Source organism: Canis lupus, chromosome 25 (assembly GCF_048164855.1).
Source record: "Canis lupus baileyi chromosome 25, mCanLup2.hap1, whole genome shotgun sequence".
NCBI classification, from domain to species: Eukaryota; Metazoa; Chordata; class Mammalia; order Carnivora; family Canidae; genus Canis; species Canis lupus.
In genome coordinates this window covers 33,396,270-33,418,676 of record NC_132862.1, presented here as the reverse complement: position 1 = coordinate 33,418,676, position 22,407 = coordinate 33,396,270, and positions in this window count along the sequence as shown.

Below are 22,407 nucleotides of genomic sequence, written 5' to 3'. Positions count from 1 at the left end.
CGCTCTTCTCCCCTCCAACAGACAGTTTGGATGCATGTGCTCAGGACAGGGCAATAAGAATGGATAAAAACCAAAGTGACTCATATGTCCAGGGTGGGGCAAGAGCCATGTAGACACAGCACAGTGAACTGGCACATGAGATCAGAGCATTGTGTCTGGCACATGACAGAGTTTACTCAGTACATCTTTGTCTAAAAGGAAAAATAAAGAAAGATCATATCCTCAGTATTTTACTCTGCTTTTGGAGGTTAGCCTCTTCCAGAAAAGTCTCCCCTTGTTGAACTGATTTCTGTGTCCCTGTGTTTTCACTGGCTGGCCCTTGTTCTGCCTTCTTCTCTTCCTCTCAAAATTCCCTTCATCCTGGAAGAACCATCTCAATGATCACCTTTATTTGCCTTCCCCATCCCATAGTTCTCCTGCTCTGTTGGCCAGGGAAGAGAAAACAAACAAACAAACAAACAAACAAACCCTGCAAGATGCTCCGCAGAATGAAAGTTTTGGGTTTGTTCATCTGCCTTAGTGAATCTCCTTTACTTGGATTTAATTTTGTAGAGGCAAAGCTTCAAAGAATATCCAACTGTAATGTCCCCTCACTGGGCCTCCTGCTCTGTTGCCAGTGCACACTGCTCCTGTAGTCCTGCAGTGTATCTGCTTAGGCAGTCCTTAGCTCCCCCAGTACACCAGAAATGCTAAGCTGCCAAGAAGCCTAGGCTTCCCTCTTTGCTGTTCTGGGCCTTTAAGGATTCCATCATAATTTAGGAGTAGTAAAATGTTGCAATGTATGAGCACAGCCATGAAACTTTAAGATGATTTGTCCTAAAGTGAAAGGGAAATGGACACACTACCCAGTGTATGGAAGCATTAAAGGTCTGTGAAGAGGATACTCAGCTAGAATTCCTAATCTGGCTTAAACATCTTTCTCTTGTGACTCTTCAATGTGACACAGACCTTTCTTTCCTGAGTCAGTCACCTTGGTGACTTATATTACCTTAGTGGACTTTGGGTCCCTTGTCTTCCTTCTGAGTCCAAGCTTGGAGCTTGCTTTTGATCATCTAAATTTCAGTTTTCGCTCCCAGCAGATCTTGTTAGTTTACTAGGTCACAAAGCTTCTTTAGAACTAAATCATATATTCTTAAATGTATGAGGCTGAAGTTTCTTGGCAATGTAATGGCAGCAAAAGGGAATTAGGTTTTAAAACTTGCTTTAAGGTATTAAACAATTGCGTTTGTAGTGATTTTACAATCATGTGGGCACTTATTTTGAAGTTATCATTTGATGCCATAGGTTGGTCACTTATATTTTCTCTGTCAATTTCTCCTCTAGGTTGGTGTCTCAGCTCAGCACAGGAGTGTCACTCTTTGAAATGCAGCAATGTTGTTTTATGTATTAGTTTTCTGTGCTCTGTTCCATTATAGGATTTTAACAGGGAAAGCCAGAGGGTGCCGCATCTATAGACTGAGGAGGCAGTACCTGTTCAGGATGCTCTACACAGTCATGGGGACTCCTTTCTCTCTCCCCAGCTCTAGGCCTGCTGAGGCAGTGTTTTCCTTTTTCCTCAGTATAATCCTGCACTCCCAGTGGATCAGCCATAATTAATAAGGCAGAGGAAGTCAGAATAAGGCATGTGTCTCACCAGCACATAAACCCCTCAGAGCTTTGGGTTTCGCCCAGCAGACCAGGTGGGAACTCATCAAAGTGTGGCAGAGGAGAGGCAAACCCACATCAGTGCATAGCCAGGGGAAGAGAAAGCTAAACTGAGCACCATTTTAACTCTTTGCTATGTGGCCTGGAGAAAAGCCTACAGAAATAAGAATGATTTGGCTCTTAAAGATTTCCATTTTCCATTTTGGTCTCTCCTTTCTTATAAAAGATCTCTTAGATGTTTATTGGCGTGAGAAACAAACAAACCTTAATCCATATACTGAAGACTCTCCAGTTAGTATTTCCATCCAGATGTCAACTTGTTTCCATGACATCCCATTGGATGACTAATGGATACTTCACATTTAACGTGATCAACACAAGGTGCTGAGATCCTTCTCCCAAACTTGCTCCTTTTACAGTCTTTCCCCTCTTAGTAAATGCTAACTGCAACCTTCTGTTTGCTGAGGACCAGAATCTGTCTCTCACATTCTTATTACTTACAACTGCCATTTCATTGGCATTACATTCACACCAGCTACCAAACCTGATCACTTGCCACTGCTTCCATTTCTGCTATCCTCATTCAAACCACTACAACCTCCTCCTTGGGTTATTGTAATAGTTGCCAACCAATTCCCAGCTTCCACTTGACTCCCTAATAACCAGTTCACAGCACAGGAGATAGAGTGATCCTTTCAGAGTTAAGTTAGACTATGCCACTCCTTTGCTTCAAATCTACCTATGGGACCTAAAATGTCCCCATGTCTCCCTGACTTTATCTCCTACTACTCTGCCCCATTCTAACTCCTCCTGGTTCCTCTGCCTTCCTTGCTTTTTATGAACTTGCTGGGCACACTCCTGCCTCAAACACTTTCCATGTGCTTTTCCTTTCTCTTTCAGTGCTACTGCTGGGGAAATCTGAGTGGCTTTTTCTTCAGCTCTTACTCCCATCTTACCTTCTCATCAAGGCCAATTCTGATTGTCCTCAATAAATTGTGTCCCTGTTGAGTACTTCCCTCTGTGGTTCCTTCTTTTGTTATTGTTGTTGTTGTTTTTATCTTAGGACTCATCACCATCATGCCACTGTCTGACATACTGTAAGAGTTGGTTAGTGTTGAGTAACAAGTCCCTGCTAAATCCAGTGATAATAGTCATTTATTTTTCCTATTAGCGTATCTGTGGGTTGCCTGAGATTTAGGCGACCTAGGCTGAGTTTGTCTTCTTGGTCCTATCTGGCCTCCTCCTTGCAGGTAAGACTCATGTGGCCTCCATGTGATTCCATCCTGGGACCCATGCTGGAGGGGCAGCAGCTGCATGGGGTAAATTCTTCTCATAAGGGTGGCAGAGGTACAAGACAATAAGGCCAGTTTGTAAGCACATTTTGAAGACATTTTTATCTAACTTCAGTAATGATGGCATATTGATGGTCAATTTTCGTGTGTGTGATGTGTTCATCATCTCTGTTTTGTCTTAAGATGAAATGTTTGTATTAGTCAGATTCGACCCCTTCACATGGCTCACTCTGTCACTTCTTATAAGAATTCAAATACCTTTTCAGAGTGACTTTCCGAGACAGCTATTTCAAAGATAACCACACTTTATTCTACTTCCTTGCTCTGCTATATTTTAAAATAGCGTTTATCTCCACACACCATTATAGCAAACATTTGTTCGCTTGTTTCTTTTGTCTTTCCTACAAGAATATAAGCTTCATGAGGGTAGACTGTCTTGTGAACTGATGAATTCTCAATACTTAGAACAGTGCTTGGATCCCAGAAGGCTTTCAATAAATATTGCTGAATGAATTATGAGAAACTGTTATAAAAGAGGTCTAAGACTGTGTTAGAAGAGAGGGCTTTGTCCCTGAATCATGTGGTGTTACTCTGCAACACCCATTTATTCAGGGAAAAGCTCTTTTTGACACAACATCAATATTTTTGGCATTTGTGTTTTTTTATTTGCTCATAAAACACTGTCTGTGCCCCTGTGAGAGCATCTCTAAATTGTTCTTGATACTGCATGTGATGCTTTGATTATTTCTGAAACCATTCTCTGAGCCTGTAATATATCTGTACCTCTTGTCTGCAGATACTTTGAAAATGGTAGAGCTGAGCTAAAAATATTCATAAGTAGCTAAGCAGTCAGCATTGCTTCAACCTTGAATACTGACTGCTTCTGTGTCTTATCCTTGCATCTGGTATCAAAACAAAAATCTCTAACATGGGAATATATTCTAGTCCTAAAGCAATCTATTATTGTCACAGATAATGAATAAGACAACTTTTGAAAACACCCAAACAATGTTTCCTAACCTGTCTCTCCAGGCATCCACCTTGCTCCTGCGATGAGAATGTTATCAGATTTATCCTGAATAGACTTTATGTAATTTAGAACTGTAAGAATTTAAAAAAAACTCACATATTTGTATCACATTTTTCCTTTTTTGGAGCACTTTTAAATCACATATATTTTTTCCTTTAATGTCAAAATAGACCCATTTGACATAGGACAAATGAGGCTTCGTTGACATCCTTAAGGTCACTTGGCTAACTACTGACCACGTCAAAATCTCCAGCCGTCTGTGCTGTACAGATTGTGAATACTGAAATAGTAAAGTAACCTCTTCTGATAGCCAGTATTGACTTCTTTTTTCCTAGATTTGAAAATATATCAGTAAGGTTAAAAATAAACTTAAAAGGAATAAAAGTGTGCTTTGACAAAGCTGTAGGGCTGGGTAATCAATTATGTGCTCTCCCTACTGCCCCGTCACCATATTTATGAAGACAAAACTGGGGTGATTTTAATGAAGTAGGATGGGGACAAAAACATAGCATGAAATGTCAAGGAAATATATATACAGGGAGGGGGGTTTGGCACAAAACACACATAAAATGAGAACACATATACTAATGCACTCGAGCTTTCTTTGCCAACCTTTACCAATCTTCCTCAAACCCTTTCACATGGAGGCTTAGTCCTAACCAGTACATGAGCCAATCCTGACCAGGGGATCACTAGCCTCAGACCTCTGTATGATGGGATCTAGGGTCAGAGGATGGGATCTAGGGTTTTCTGTCATGGATCAAGTGTCTGATATGAGCTATGGGCAACCATATCCCCATTGAGTCCATATCTTCTTCTGGCCACTGCAGGAGCCAGTTCCTATGACTGGGTTTCTGTTTAGAGTCCTGGTCTGCATATCAGACGATTTATCTTGGACCCTAATGCCCCATCCAGCTCCTACTAGCCCATATTCTAAGGGGTGGCTGGGTTTTGCTTTCTGTGAATTAAGGTACTGGTTGGTAATATGAATGGATTGATTGTTGGTAATGCTGCTACAACTGCCTACCTAACCTTTAGGCATGATTTGCAGTGTTCATTGCTAAAACTTCAATGCCCACTCATTGGAGAGATAGGACATCTGTCTGGGCAAAACCTGAATTACATCATCCTTTTGGATTTTGAGTCTTGGGTTCTCCATCTGCACTTACGGGGCCTGTTTACAGCTAATTCATCATTCCCAACTCCAGACTCATGGGCAAGCATGTACCTTACAAGGGTCTGTGATTCACCTACCCTTTTATCCAAGATGGCTGCCCCAGTCCCCTACCACTACTGTTTGATAGTGAATGGAAAGAGCTCCCCTTTCACTTTTGGGGACTGTGAAAGCCATTTCTGAAACCAGCAAGTGTGCTCTTACTAAATGAATTCTAAAAATGCTTTTTGAGGAGAAGGAAGGAGAAATCTCTGGCTCATGCTCAGGATTTTGAAGGCAGAATTAGATTTGGCAGTAGGAAAAATTCAATTCCATTTAACAGAGATTTATTTATTTTAAAAGTACTTTTATATGCCTGAAACCACAAAGTTGAAAAAAAGGAGTCAGTCATGGACTCTGCTCTCTAGGGATTAACAATCTAGTGGCTGAGGAAGACCCAATAGTAATTGAAGTGGATGCAATACTTCTAGCATCAGGAAGATTTAGCAAGTGCTATAGTAGGGCAAGAGGGGGAACACCTATAAGACTCAGTGGTTATTATATATTTTTGGAGGACTGAGAAAGAAGAAGTCCTAGAGAGCTATACCCTGTCCTTGGTGTCTTCCCATTTCCTTTATGGGATCTTCTCTTTAACTTACATTAAATTGAAATTTTGATTAGTTAATACATTCCAATCTTTAAAAAGCCAGAATAATTTCAGTAGATGTACATTAAGCCTTGCTCCCACCATATCCCAGAAATCTTGTTTTTATCATGTCTCATTCAGATCATTTTCTCCACTCCTGTTTCCTGCCAGTAAGCTTTTGTATTGGTTTCTTTTGTATTCTTCTAGGACTATTTTATGTAAACAAAGTGTATATCCAAAAGTAGGAATGCTCTGAGATCCACTCTCTTTTCTTTTTTCAGTCAAGTTCGTCATTATTCTACAGTCTCAGAGATAATTTTCTTTGCCATACAGACTCTCAAAGACCAAAGGAATGGATCTCTTATGGTTGAATTCTAGTTCTATGAGAAAATATTAATCTCTTACAGGATCTTACGACACTTTCTACATCTTAAGACATGTGGGAAGCCACTTATTTCTACATAATCCAATTATATGATTGACTCTATTATGGATCCTTATTTCCAATTCCATCAATATTTGCTTTGACCTGGTTAATGGCTTGCTTTGCCCTCATTCATCTGTTCAAACAACAAATGGTCTTTGGATACTTACTAGACTTCAAGGTCTGATAAACACTGGAATGGACTCATATTTGAAACTGCTTCCCAGCTCATAATCTAAACAGAGATATAAATATCTAAATGCACATTTAGTACAGTATTTATTACTGTACACACATATATATGTTGAGCTTTGCTCCCAGAAGCCCCACCTTCTCTCACTGCCACTAGCCATATGCTTTTCATAATGCACAGAAATTGGGATCAGAAAACTTGGATTTGGGTTTAATCTATGCTACTAATATATATTGAAATATAAGTACATTAGTAACATAATAAGCTTGTAATTTTCAGAATATCAAAATCTTCATTTGAGATGTGAGTATTAAATGATATCAAAGCTTAAAAGTGCTGTGCAAATTATTGTTTACATCCTTTCTCCCCTAGGAAGCAGAATTGTGAGTGAGAACCAAGGACTGTGGAAATAATTGCAGTGGTAATGATAATATTTGTTTCTAGACCAACAGAGCTTCTCGAATTCTTTCTCCTTCCCAGGTAGATTTGTCCAGGTCATATGCAGTCAGAAGCAGACTTGAAAGTTCTCCTGCAACGGTTATTAATGTGATTTCTCTGTCTAATCAGGTGGGCTTGGTGTGCAACCTATGGAAACACCAACACTGGCCCACCTGTCCTTGTCACTGTCAGTGTTAACTTTATCACCATTGAGCCACTGAACTGATCATCTTGCTCTTACCAAGGTAGGGAGAGCTTTTTGAGACAATGTCCCTGGAACTGCATTATTAGAGTGGTACCCAAGATATTCCTGCACACATGATACAGGATACATCTGTGATACATCTGTGTTGGCACAGAATCAGGTAACCCGCACCAGAGTGGTGAGGAAGAGAAAACTCAGGTCAAGTAGCCCAGCAGAAGAACTGTCATATGAGGGAGCACATATCAGAGGTGCTGGAAGATCTGAAAAGTCAATATGAGGAGAGAGAGGCAACTCAAGAGATTAGCAACATTAGCAACCCACAACCATTCCTAGGGAAGGAAGTAGTACTAACAGAGCCCAGGAGGCAGGCCTGCTGTTGGGAGCATGGATCACAGAACAGTCCCTACCCTTGATAAGGCTATGCCCCACCCTGAAGCAGAGAAGGGGAAAAACTCCCTGTCTTCTTTCTTCCTCCTATTTTCTAGTCTCCTGTTAGTGTCTTCCATGAGCTGAGCTTGGTGAGAAGACACTTGGCAAGGGAGCCTGGGAAACATATTTTGCTGAGAAAGTCAGGGGATGAATCTGAGAGCAAATAGGCAAATAACCAGCACAGAATGTCAACTCATCCTTAGAAAGTGTTTCTACTAAGAGGGGAAGGTTGCCTCTAACTTTCCTCTTGTTCCTGAGGCTTAATATTTTTGTCTTGAGGCCTGTCAGTTTTAAAACTCTTTGTTATTCTTTTTTTCCAGCAGGCCCACTGCGTCCTATGCAGAGTGCTCCTGGCAGTCTCTACCTTGGACCATTGATACATGCCATTCTACCTTCATGTTCTTTTTGATACTTACAATTGTCTAGCTAGTTCTATCTTCAGTGGCTTGGTTGGATTCCAAGGTAGAAAAGGAGAAAGCCAGAATCAACAGGTTACCTACAAGACCAAGTGCATTAACTCTGAATCATAGAGAAGCCAGAAAATTCTGAGAAAGAGCAAGACAGTCACTGAGGTTTCATGTTGGTAATTACCTATCACTCCCTGAGTAGGTTACAGGGAAAACCTCTCTAAATAGCTTTAGCCACAATCTTCCAGTCTTGATTAGAATGATGATAGCCTTTTGGAGCTAGAAATGTTAGAATTCAGCAATCTCAACATTTTCTTCTTCATTTTATAAACAATGAAAATTAGGTCCAGCAAGTTTAAGTGACAAGGTCAAGATCACATAACAAGTTAGTGTTGTGAGCTGATTTCCAAATTATTCTTTTCCATCTGCAGAAGTCAATTTCGCTTATGTTCCATATTGGCTCCCATCTTAAAATGTTGTTTAAAGTGTCTAAACAGTTTCTTTCCTCCCACTTGGGAGTTTCTCCTGTTGAAGGTCACTTCAGGGAGTCTCCTGGGTTTTGCAGAACACTTTCAGCAGATTTTTGTTTGCCTTTGCTGCCTCCACCTGTTTGCCCCATAGAAATTATTCTAAGCCTAGGAATATCTAGAATGAGCTCAGGTTCAAACTGGTCCATGGCTTCTGTTATTCCAGGGAGGGGTGGTGTGGCTTTCCCTTCTCCAATGTTGTTTATGGATCAGGCATGCGAGGATTCTTTCTGTGAGGAGAAGTCCTGTAATTTTATTACTAGTAACGTAAAACAGAAAACCAATACTAGCATTTTCACTGTAGGCTTTATTTCCCTGGTGATGTATGAAGAAATTGGTTCAGTGAAGAAGCTAGCTATGAGGGTAGAAACCTGCAGATGGCAGGTCCACTGGAGCCCGGAAAGGGTGTGGAGTCAAGGGGAGGAGGAAAGTCTGACCCTTGGTGGGAGGGCTGATCTTACCAGCTTCAGATAGCAGGTTTCTGTAGTTTAGTTTTTATCTGAAAAGGGGATTAAGGCAAAGATTCCAAAAGAATAAAGAGGGAAAGAAAGGAGGAAGACATCACAAAGACAGAAAAAAAAAAATGATAGGAAGAAATGGCAGAAAATGCTCCCATAGGAGTGAAGAGGCCTTGAGAGAATAAGAATCAAAGAAAAGAAGAATGCCATTTGTCACTCAACAGTGCATTTAATGTAAATATGACTTTTTTAGATTATATGTTTTTAAAGATTTTATTTATTTATTCATGATAAACACACACACACAGAGAGAGAGAGAGAGAGAGGCAGAGGGAGAAGCAGGCTCCTTGCAGGGATCGCTATGTGGGGCTGGATCCCTGGACTCCAGGATCACCCAGTGGGCTGAAGGCAGGCGCTGAACCCAGGGATCCCCTAGATTATCTTTTTTTTTTTTTTAATGAGTGTGAGTATTAGACTCAGGCAATGTTTCCTTGCAGAGAAATCAGAGTGATCAAAAGACTAGGTCAGACCAGTTTTTGGCTACAGGAACTAACGCACTAAGAATCCTACATGGGATGAAAGGTGAGAATGAGTAGGAAGGGGGAAGTCCACTGGGAATAGGGACTTGCATATACATATACTGGGTGCTCAGCATGTACTTGTTAAACTTGCATTCCTCCCTTTGCCACTCACTCTGATGCAGTCATGGCGACACCAAGTTACAAATAGTAAGTAAAGATGGATTCATAGATTTTTAAAAATTGATATGGCCAATACTTGACTAGAAATTGAGTATTACCAAGTCTGGAAGGTAGAGGAGTGGATGGGAGGAAAAACTTCATGGGTTAACAGAGGTAGGAAAGTTTTTACTCTTCTGAGTGATAGTAGAGAAGGAATCTTCTAGAGTGGGCCAGTGCCCTACGGTTACATAAAATGGAAAACAACTGCACTTTAATTACCTGGAAGAATAAGGGATAACAGTTTGATATTCTCAAAGTGCTTCGCAATTATGTTTGTTGGTGGGGCTATCAGTCATGATGCTTCAACTGGTCTGTTTCCTGAAACTTGGGATCATTAGTAGATGGAAAAAACAATTGTAGCTAATTTATCCTGACGAGACCATCAATTGGCTCCTCTTATATGGATTCCCAGGGCTACCCTGGCCCCTGCCCTTCTAATCAGTTTGGCATCTTTATGCATTTCTTCAATTTGGCAGCTACTGCCCATTCTTCCAGTGCATCTCCTTTTTTAACTTGAGGCAGGAAGAATCTGTTTCTATTGCTTGAAGTCAAAGGGCCCTAATCCAACTAGTAGATGTTCTATTGTCCTATCAAACCATTGACTCCCCCCATTGGACCTTTTAAATCTCTAGCTTTTCTGGTAAGAGGCAGTAATGGAGGGATTAAAATAACAAAAGGATGGCCTCATAGAGAGGGAGATAGGCCAAAAGAAAGCACAGTCAAGGCAGAGAATAGGAGAAAGGTACAGAAACTTACAGCCAGAGATAAAATGTGTCTTGAGTTTTCTCTGGTCCTGAACTTCCAAATTGTTTTGTAACCTAATGCCTATGGGCTAGATGGGAATATTGAACCAAGCACCAGGCTAGAAAGACTGGAGATGGCATGAAGCCGCACAAGCTACAATTTCTGCAAACTACTCAGGCTTTCATTAAGCAAACTTTAATTTGTGTGTGTTCTCTCCACTGTACCTTAAAATAAATGTATTCTTTATGATCTGGAGAGATGCCTACTCTTCTAATTTGGAAGAAATATAAATGTTGGTAGGATTGTCTCCGGGGAATGTTACTACCTATCGTCATTAAGGGAGAAAAGTAATGAGAGAGCAGGAGATTAACTAGTTAGTTGGGGGAATCTACTAGAAGAAAGGAATTGACACCTCAGGGCCTAATCTTGAAAATTGTTCTGGCACAGACAGCAACATGCTGAACAGAGGAAGAATGGGATAGGGAATGCAAAAAAAAAAAAAAAAAAAAAAAAGTAATTATCAGAAATGCTAATCAAAATATAATGAATATAAAGTGCTAAACTATTTTAAATAACAACAGTTTTGCTATGATATCTTCATGCAGTCATATATTACATTTATTAAAAATGCTTCCATTCCTGAAGCTGTTATAGCACACGGGCCAGATAGAGAAAACCGAGAGTTAAGTTGGCGATGGCTGCAGCTGAGCTCCTCCTGTCTCTGTGCTGTGTGGGATGCTATTCTCGATGACAGCAACAATAGCTAAACACATCTCTGAATTGTAACTGTCATCAGGCTTTTCCCTGGGTTCATCTACCTTGCTTAGCATTTTAAGTCTCTCCTGCTTAATGAAATGTCATCTTTTCATAGCTGGTGACCAAATAATTGTTTAAAGGGAATCAGAATGTGAAAAATGGGGGTTTTTATAAGTTGGAGTTTAATTCATTGTGATACTTAGACTCACATCTCAAGCTAACTAAAGGATGTCATACTGCAGGACATGTGAACTTTTACCACCCCACACTTCACCAATTACAGCCAATTTCCCTTTGTCCAGAGTAGCTGGATATGGGTGGATTCAGTTTCCTGGATTCTGATGAACTGAGTATTGCCATATAATCCAATCATCAGACAATGTGGTTGAAGGCCTCAGCTTTTTCACTGTTATGTTCCTTCTGGTCTCTCTTCAAGTTAATCTTCTTGAAGAGTAACAAATTTCTTCCCAGCTTCAAAACTTCAATGACTCTTGTAATCAATGGGATAAAGCTGCTATTCAAGGTTGTTCTTAATCATTCCCACATATCTGTTTTCACCCCTATTTCTCTACCCTCTGTGTCTCTCATTCTCCTTTTCATAAACACCCTGGCTTTCCTCATGGTTGATGTTCCCTCCACATAGTTGCCATTCTAGTCTGCTTCTGCATATTCAAATCCTGCCCATTCTTAAAGACTCAGGTCAATTCCTTCTTCTTTGGAAAGTCTTCCTTCCTCCACCTCCTTTTTTTTACCTATATTTTTTCTTTTGAAGTTGCACAGCTTTGATCTCTGCCTCTCTTGGAAAATAACTTTATCCTTTCAGTTATTATCATTTACATCCCCTCTATTTTACTAATTAATCACAAGTTTCTTGAATATATTATCAGTGACAGATGCATCTCTGTCAGCTGCCAAAATGCAGCAATGCTTTGCACACAGTAGGCATTCATTAAATGAATAAGTCAACAGAACCATAATTTCATCACTAAAATGGGTCAGAAAATGCTTTTTCTCTTTCTGAGATGATTCATAGAATACCTTAGGATCTCACAGTACTCTTGATTTATTATGATTAACATCAACTATCATTAGAGAGGCTGCAAATAAGTCTGGGTATTTCAATTTTCTGGTTTGGATCTCTGAACAAAACTGGAAGCAGTTACATTTAGCAACCGGAGACGACAGAACTTAACGGAAAAATGGAAGTGTTCATCGACCTCACATAAAACACAGTAAATGATACAGGGAATTAAAAGAAAATTAATCAATCTAAACATGGAGTGATCTTGTTTGAGAGAATCTAATTAGTCATGTCAGAGTGTGATCAGAATCTCAGTATTGGTATCTCAGTATGATACCCATACTCACTCCCTAAGGATAATAACTTTAGAAAAGCCATACCAAGGGACAGTACCAAGCAATAAGCAGAAGCTAGGCAGGTGCCTCCTTAATTATCAGAGACACAACTGAGAATTGAAAATTCACTGTGGTTTCCTGCACCAAGGGCTGCAGGGCATGGTGTTTATTTCAGAATGGGCACAATCACTGTCCATGATGCCATGGAGAGTCATGCACTTGCAGATAAAAACAGGAAGCAGGCTAATCACCAAGCATGGCTAAGAGGGCAGTGTTCTCAATACCAGGCCATGCTGTGAGCAGGGGTCAGGTCAAGGGTTGTGATAAAGAAAGGAAAGGGAAAGCAGGAGCTCATGAAAGGATATTATCAGGATGGCAATGGGTTAACTGCTAAATAAGCTAATAGAAATCAATCAAAGAGAAGTAGATTTCAGGAAAAAATAGGAGAACAGCCCAGGCAAATAGTCAATACCTCTGAAATCTACAGAATGTGAGGGAACAAAGTAAGATGGGTTGTCAATATGGAGCAATCTGGAGCATTCTGGAGTTTCTCTCCATAAGCCACCTATATGGTCCTGACATCCAGGAAAGGAACCAGCTGCCAAAGGAACTTGCTATTTGAGCCCTAGCTGTACTACCATGCTCTTTCACTCCAGTCAAACTCATTCTGAGGTCTTTTGCTGTTAAGTTGGAAGCAGGGCATGTTCATGAAAAGCTGGTGACATGAAGTTGTAGAGTGATCACTGGAGATGATTCTCTAGGCAGAATAATTTTCCCAACACAGGGACACACAGTTGTTTGGGAATGGACCCTCCCTGGAGTTTTAAGCTTATCAGTATATCTACTAGGGATTCTTCTCCTTAGACTTTTATCTGATCTTTCTTCAGAGGCTGTGGGAACTCAGAGTTCACTTAGAATTGTCTCCAAGCTCTCTGTCTTTGCTTTTGACACTGCCAATGCTGATTGTGGTTCTTCCCGTAGTTCATTATAGTGTTTTGGGAACAATCGGCAGCAATAATTTGGCAACAATTGGGATCCAGGTCCACACACCCTTCCAGAGCAGCCCTATCCCATCCCAGACTAATTTCCAGATGAACACAATAAAGTGCAATTTGTTATATAATGGAACCTTCAAAATTATAGACTCTGTAATGTTAAAGCCTGAGTTCCTGTCTATTAAATTGAATCTACATGGCCATCAGGGTCACATCAATTCCAAGTCAGGCTTTTATGTTCCCATCTAAAGTGAAGAGGAAATTCTGATCCATCTTCCATGAGGTGGGAGATGATTCTTCCATTGATTCTTAAAATGATTACTACGACAGTATGTAAGGATGGGCAAAGATGTGACCTCGATAGATTTGCCAAACTGCTCTGAATCCCAGCTTTCTTAGTTGGAAAATGGAGCTTATCACCCCACTCAAAAGGATTATTGTGCAGGTTAAAGATGTAATAATGTAAGTAGAGCATTAGGTGCATGATAGGCCCTTACAAGATTCAAGAATGTTCAGTTTTGGTGCTGTGTTTCTGTGCATTAAGATTCTTGGAGCCCAGTTTACTCCTATGTGGATTTTTTTTCTTTTTTTAATGTTCTATTGACCAGAAAGAAACCCAGTGTATGAGAGGAACATAAACCTAGTATACCAAGAATCAAGACATCTAGGTTCCAGTTCTAGCCCTGCTAACTACTAGCTGTGTAAACTATATAGAAGCTACAAGCTTCTACTTTCTCACCTCTAAAACTCAAGAATAGATATGTTTTCCATGTCCACATCATAGAACTATTATGAAGATCAAATAAAATAACAAAAGAGCAGGTATTTTCGCTATTAACACAGCCTGTATTGACTGTATGTTTTCATTGGTCCTTTAATCTCCACTGTAACCACACAAAGCAGATACAGCTTGTCCCATTTGAAAACTTGAGCTCAGAGAGACATTCTGTGACTCACTAAAATCTAGCAGTCATTAAGCAGGAGAGCCAGGATTCAAAACCAAGCCTCTCAGTGCCAAGTGCTTTTCTCATTGTTATGTTGGGTCATGTGAAATTGCTATTTTTGTAGGTCAATAAAAATCGAATATCAGCAATTTCATATGATTTAACATGATATAACACATCTGTATAAAGAACTATTTAAATTCAAGATAGCAGAACCACTGAGTAAAGGCTTTAGCTATGATTAGTGCCATTCAGGACACTGTTCCTTTATATCACATAAAGGATCAGAAAAGGGTCATAAATTTCCCATTTGGTCCAAACTGGAATTGGCAAAACTCTGTTCTGGTTGGGCATTTTCACATAATAGTTCAGCTACAGCTCATACAAGAGACATGCTCTCTTCATGGCACATCCTCAAATGGGTCAATATGTCATATAGTCTTCAATATCTACTCATTGTCTTATGGGAAATTATAAATTCATTATAAATCTGAGTTCAGGTACAGATTGAGATACTAAGTAGTCTATTTAAGCAGTGTAAAGTGTGAGGAATTAGCAAATATGCCTTCATAAAATTGAAATTAGTTTTAAAATGTGAATTTAGAGTGGACTGTTCATGAAAATTTCTGTGTTTTGGGGGGAAAATCCCCAAGTATTTGCTTATAGAGACCTTGAAATCCTATGAAGAATGATGACTTGAGTTTCTCTTCACTCATGCTGGAAAAAGAATTGTGAATGGGTCCTGGGATGGGTGTGGCTTGATGTTACCTGGACTGGAGTTACTTGGTGTTCCCCAAATGGTATAATACAAGATGCACAGCTTATCTCTGGGGAAATGTATATGGAACATCATGAATGCCTTGTCTGAATCACTAAGACCAGGATATACCCTATGGATAAAGATGGGGATTTTCCCCTAAAGATAATAAGTATTCCTACTTGTGGTCATCCTGAAGCAGGGCAAGAGGTCAAGCTGGAGTAGAACTTTGGACCAGGGAAGAGGGAATTTTTTGACTGTGGGTTTAAGGGTGAGTAGGGTCCAGGATTTCAAGGCAGGGAGAAATCTGGATATTCCTGTTGGATTTAATTCATCTGGCTACTACCAGATAGGGGCCTTGCCTTATAGAATGAATTTCTGAAGTAGTCAAGATTGTGCTGTTCAGAATAGATATCCAGGCTATTTATTGTTAGTCAAAAATTAAGAAGGGAACCCACGAAGGGTTGAAAACATGTGTACGTCTAGGTTACTTGCCTGTACAATGAACATCACCTGACGTCTAATTATATGAATTATACAATATGTTACATACCATGCTGCATTACAATGTACCACATGGCCCATATAAAATGCTTGTGCATATGCATATTCTGTACAAATATGTACAATAATCTGTATGCAAATTCTCATTTTCCTGCTCACAGTACATCTAGGCCACTCAGCCCCTACATAGATATTGATAATTTTCCTTACTGATACACAGGAACTTTTGGTTGTTCCTAAATTAGTACTCAAGGCAAAGTGTGTCTATTTTATATAAATGCTATTTAAATTATAATCAACTCTTCTACTTCATGGAGTTATTTATGCTAGAATGCTAAAATGCTACAGGGCAGGGATCCATTCTGGGGATACAAGGCCAATCTACTTAGCCAGTGAAAAATGTGAGTTATATAGCCTTGGGAATAAATGCCCAGGGGTTGGTTGCCTAATGGGATTATAGCCAGGCTTCAGCCTTCACCAATACTTCATTGGTGAGTGAGGCAGAAACCTGTTTGGTGAGTGGGTTAAAAAGCAGCACTCCCCTGCTCCCCACTCCCCAGTTCTAAAAGAACGTGAGAATCAAACACCTTGAAAATATAGAACAATGCAACAAAGTATTATTTCTTTAATGCACTTATTTTCATACCCATAGTATCATTGATTCTCAGATTCCTTTTACCAACAGTATTGGAACTCCGCACAGTATTGGAATCCCATATTTAGGAAACTTAGATTCTGTTTCCGGTTCTGTCATTAGCTTGTTGAGTCAGAGAACAATAAGCTGGAAGGTATCTGTGACAGTCCATGAGCCATGTCTACTATCTCATTTAACTCTTACAACAAATTTCACTTAGAAGTTAGAAGAATTGCTCAGGATCATAAAGTTAAGATATGAGAGGTGGAGGAGCAAAGCAGATGCTACAATCAAGGGTTTTAACAACAGAACTCTTCCATGGCACCATTACCCTACAGAGAAGGAATGGTAAACCAAAGACACACCTGCCTGTGCACTCTAACTCCTCATGCTTTACCCATGGACTCACTGTTACTCATGTCAAAGACATAGTGTGCAAGGGTGGCAGCAGAGGGCTTTGTTCATTCATTCATTTATTCATTCATTCATTCAAAATGTACTCATTAAAAAAGTAGATGTTGGGGGTGCCTGGGTGACTCCGCTGGTTAAACATCTGCCTTCAGCTCAGGTAATGAGATCCCAGGGTCATGGGATGGAGCCCAGCATCAGTCTCCCTGTTCAGCGGGGAGCCTGCTTCTCCCTCTGCCACTCTCCCTGCATGTGCTCTCACTCTTTTCATCTCATAAATAAATAAACAAATCTTATTAAAAGTAGATATTGCCTACCTATTACAATTTGGAGATCATGCCAGGCTTATATGGGGGCCTACATGGTCTAGTGAGGTAGCCAAACAGATAAGCAATGTGACAGTGGCTGTGATAGAAGGAAGCACAGGATGCTAAAAGCTCTATATTTCATCTCTCTTAGGGGATGCAACAAACTGAACAGTTAATTGCTAAAAGGCAACTTTGCTGGGGAAGCTCACAAGTGGTGAGCACAAAAGAGGATAGATGCAAAGATCCCTTTGTGATCTACTGTTGTTATAGGGGATATCATCTGATCTAGCTCCAGAGGCTCCCCAACATACTCCAGGTATTCCTCAAACAATAGATTGGTCCTATCTTGAAAAAGGTTCTACTTGGGTCACAGAAGGCTGGAAAAGCCTCATTCTCCACAGCCAGTATGTATCAGTCAAGATAGGCTAGGTTATGCTGTAGTGATAAATAATGCAGATCTCAGTAGTTTAAGACAATGAAAGTTTATCTCTAGCGTGTTGGCCAGAAGCTATGCTCACTGTAGTCACTCAAAAACTGGAACAGGTAGATGCTCTATCTCTACATATTCTTCCACAATTCCCAAGGCAGGGGAAATGGGTTATAGAAATACACGTTTTCTCTTAAAAACTTTCACCTGTAAATGGTACATCACACTTCTGCTTACCTATCATTGTCCAAAGCAAATCATATGGTTATGTTTAACTTCTGAGGAAGCAGGGAAATGTAATCTTCCCTTGTGTTGGAGAAGTGAGGAGAACTGGAATATTTGTGAATATCCCTAAAACTAGCAGTGTTTTAAGAGCCTGCAGTAGAGTTCTTACCTTTCAGGATTCCACACCAGCCTGTGAGCTCCTCAGCCTTGTGTGTCTCTGCATTCCAAGGGCCTTACACAATGTTGGGCATATAATAGACTCTCAGTAGATACTTGTTGAATGAATTAATGAGTGAATAGAAAAAGATTCTTTCCTAAAAGAATAATCCTCCCCACTGGGGGTCAGAAAAGTCTACATCACCTTTTATATTTTAAATTAAGCTTCAGAGACTGAGTTCCATCCTTATTTGTGCTTTTCTAACATAGCTGGAAGGGTACCTTTAAGGCCTATGCTGCCTGTCAGGAGGAACAAGCTTGGGTAACAGCATTTTGAGCCTCAGTGATGACTTTTGGGAGCCATAGCACCCTCTTGTACGGCAGTCTGAGGGAGATGCTAGGAGAAAGGTGGGCAAGCAGCCAAGCAACTTCCAAATGTAAGAAATGGTATTCAAAGCATGGCACATGAGACCAACAAGCACATGAGAAAATGCTCCGCATCACTTGCCATCGGGGAAATAAAAATCAAAACCGCAATGAGATACCACCTCACACCAGTGAGAATGGGGAAAATTAACAAGGCAGGAAACAACAAATGTTGGAGAGGATGTGGAGAAAGGGGAACCCTCTTACACTGTTGGTGGGAATGTGAACTGGTGCAGCCACTCTGGAAAACTGTGTGGAGGTTCCTCAAAGAGTTAAAAATAGACCTGCCATACGACCCAGCAATTGCACTGTTGGGGATTTACCCCAAAGATACAGATGCAGTGAAACGCCGGGACACCTGCACCTCGATGTTTATAGCAGCAATGGCCACGATAGCCAAACTGTGGAAGGAGCCTCGGTGTCCATTGAAAGATGAATGGATAAAGAAGATGTGGTCTATGTATACAATGGAATATTCCTCAGCCATTAGAAACAACAAATACCCACCATTTGCTTCAATGTGGATGGAACTGGAGGGTATTATGCTGAGTGAAATAAGTCAATCGGAGAAGGACAAACATTATATGGTCTCATTGATTTGGGGAATATAAAAAATAGTGAAAGGGAATAAAGGGGAAAGGAGAAAAAATGAGTGGGAAATATCAGAAAGGGAGACAGAACATGAGAGACTCCTAACTCTGGGAAACGAACTAGGGGTGGTAGAAAGGGAAGTGGGCGGGGGTGTGTGTGTGTGTGTGACTGGGTGATGGGCACTGAAGGGGGCACTTGATGGGATGAGCACTGTGTGTTATTCTATATGTTAGCAAATTGAACACCAATAAAAAATAAATTTATTAAAAACAAACAAAAAGAAAACAACAACAACAACAACAACAACAACAACAAAAACATGGCCCTGGGAGGTCAGCAAGGGCTGTGGATTATCTTTCCCAAACAAAGATGAAGGTGGTGACTAAATCTGCTGAGGCCAGAGCTCTGGTTCTTCTTGAATAGACACCCTTAGAAGGCTCCCAGAACATAGTCTCTGTTTTTTAAAGTAGCAATGCCAGTGCCAAGTTTCCAGACCTGGAGTAAAGTCCACAAAATCAAATAATGTAGCTACATTCAGAAGACAGCTGAAGTGCTGGATGACTACTAGAGCCTATCTATGGGAGCCACAGAAATTGACAGGCCAGGATGGGTAATAGGCCATAATCTGATACATTCCTCATTTATCACTACCCTTCACATTCCACAATTTTGAAGCTCTGGCAGTGATCTCTATCTTTGTTGTGCTGCTGTAGACAAAGATTAGTGCACGACCATGCTTGTGTATGCAACAAGACTGACAGGATGCTTGGGAGAAAGAACTGCATTGATCCACTGCTATGTGCAGAGTGTGAACCTGAAAACAAGGCACAGAAGCTCCCGTGGAGTGCTTTCCCTTGACAGTGGGAAATTGTGTGGATAGGACAAACAAGGAATTTGGTGTCATCCCAGTCCCTGAAGGGTGGCAAAATTTATGGTCATCTTTTACTGCTACCAGGATCTTCAGCCTTCCTTGGTATGTGCTCTCCTGGTATTACTCACCCTGCTGAGCTTCCATATTTGCACACAGACCTGGTGTGCACTCCTGAGAGGCTGACCAATCATGCATGTGTGTCTGAAGTGTTCTGAAGTTATATTTGACTGGAAAGAGGATCAAGGTGGTACACACAGATGTGTCAATGACAGGACTTTTCCTCTTTCTTCCAACCATTCTTTCCAAGCTGGATACAAGGGTGCTATGGTTCTCTGCAACCTGAAGCTGATGGGACATCTTCTCCAGTTCTTCAACAGGTTTGGCTGGGACTGCCCGGGCAGATGTCTGAGTGGTTGCCTTTCCCTATACCTGATGATCTGGGGATGAAGGCATGAATTTGACACTGGATTACTGGAGAGCATCATTGTGACTGAGGGTTACTTATAAAACTCTACCTGATGCTACAATGGCAAGAGTAGCTCCCTAACTTTATGAGCCATCAGAGTCTTAGAAAATAAGAAGAGTTTCTATTTCTTCTGGAGAAGGATAATCTGGTTAAACTGAACTGCTTTGAATGAGCCTTTCAAGATAATAGAGACAGACTCTCATTCCAAATCATCTTACAATCTTGATACAAGAGTTTCTTGTTTACATTATCTGAAAAGGACTAAATAGTAAATATTTTAGGCTTTGCTGACCACATATGGTTGGTCTCTGTGATCCTCCTCTCCTCTCTCTATCTCTTCCTCCCTTTCCTCCTTCCCTTAAAAAACATGAAACTTTTATTAGCTCAACAACCATTTGGAAACTGGATTTGGGCTGGATTGGACTATAGGTCTGAGGTTCTTGAATCATGCTCCAGAGCATAAATGGAAAAAAGCATCTAGTCTCATACAAGACATGATGGCACCTGTGCCAAAGACTAAGTTGAAAGAGACTTAAACCGTAAGTTTATGGCTCCTGGCTAGATCAGTTGTACATGTACATAGGTCAAGATTTGAGAAGACTTGGGAATTGAAAGTACTTCTTCATCAATCTGATAAATCCTACCAGAGATATATTCCTACAGGTCAGGGCTTATACATCCAGAAGTTTCCAGTTAAAACATAAATAGACTGAGGGGTGAGACAACTAGAATTCATTTCTCCAGATGGTTTCCTAGTAAGAAGTAAATTAAAAAGAATGAAATGCAATCAGGTAGGTTGAGATACTTTCTAGACAAGAGTAAATATTATAGATATCTCTGGTTTAGATAGGAAGAGCTAGGAAAATAAGTCAATCACAATTTTCTGTCCCCTTGACCAACTCCCAATTAAATATTAGATTAAGTGTGTGTTAAAAAGCACCCATATAGGATTGGACACATCTGACACTTTTGTAGTTGGAGCTCACCTTCTCCAGAAGTAGCCTACTGAGGCTGCAAATCTGCCAGAGAGGCCCTATAGTAAGCCATGCACAACAGGAGAAATGGTGGAGACCAGTGCTGGCCTGTGTGGGCTTGTCCTGGTAGTCCTTTGGTTCACAGGATTTGCATGTGACATGTCAGGGACCCAGGAGTTCCTAGGACACCCAACTGGGTGTTGGAGCTAGGTGAAGAACTCAAAGGAGGCCTGTATTACTAATACACTAATGCACACTAAAACATTCCAGGGATGCTATAATGAAGTACCAAAACCTGGGTGGCTTTAAACAATAGAAGTTCATTTTCTCACAGTTCTGGAGGATGTAAGTTCAAAATAGGTGTCAGCCAGGCCATGCTCTCCCTTCCTTACCTTGTCCCAGCTTCTGGTGGTGGGGGTAGATCCTTGATGTTCCTTGCTTATAGCTACAGCACTGTAGTCTGCCTCTGTGATCATATGGCATTCTCCCTTGTGTATCTCCATCTTTATATGGTGCTTTCCTCTTCTTATAAGGACACCAGTCATACTGGGTTAGCACTCATCCTAATGACTTCATCTTAACTTGATTACCTCTGCAAAGACCTTAATTCCAAACATGGTCACATTCATAGGTACAAGAGGGTTAGAACTTCAACATATCTTTTAGGGGAACACAGTTCAACAGGTAACAGAATGGGACAGTGGTCAAGTGCAAAGAGGTTCTTAACTGTCATCCAAGCAAGTGACACAGCTAGGTCTCAAAAGATCTGCATGTTCAGCAGGAGCCAAAGAAAATGACCAGTCAGCAAACGGATTGATACAGCTTCCACTGGGCTAAGAGACGAGGACACAACCATATCATAGTGGACTCTAGCAATGCATCCAGCAAGAGACATAGGAGGAGTACAGGCCAAATGTGTCCACTTTAACCTGACCTCTGATGCCACAAAACTTCTTAATATCTGGGGCCTTAGGTCCCTCTTTGGGTAAAGAGAAGGAGAAGGGTGTGAGGAAGGAAATAGTGACTGCCAGATGATCTTTACTCTAGAGATCAAACTCAAACTGAGAGAAACTTTCAAGCCAGAGAACACTGGATTACTGTCAGTTGGTAACCTAAACTTTCTCCCCTTATCTCCATTATCAAAAATAGAGTACATTTATCATGATTAGCACTGAGTAATGTATGGAATTATTGAATGATTATATAGTGCACCTGAAACTAATATAACACTGTATGTTAATTATACCTCAATAAAATAAAATAAGTAAAATAAAATAAA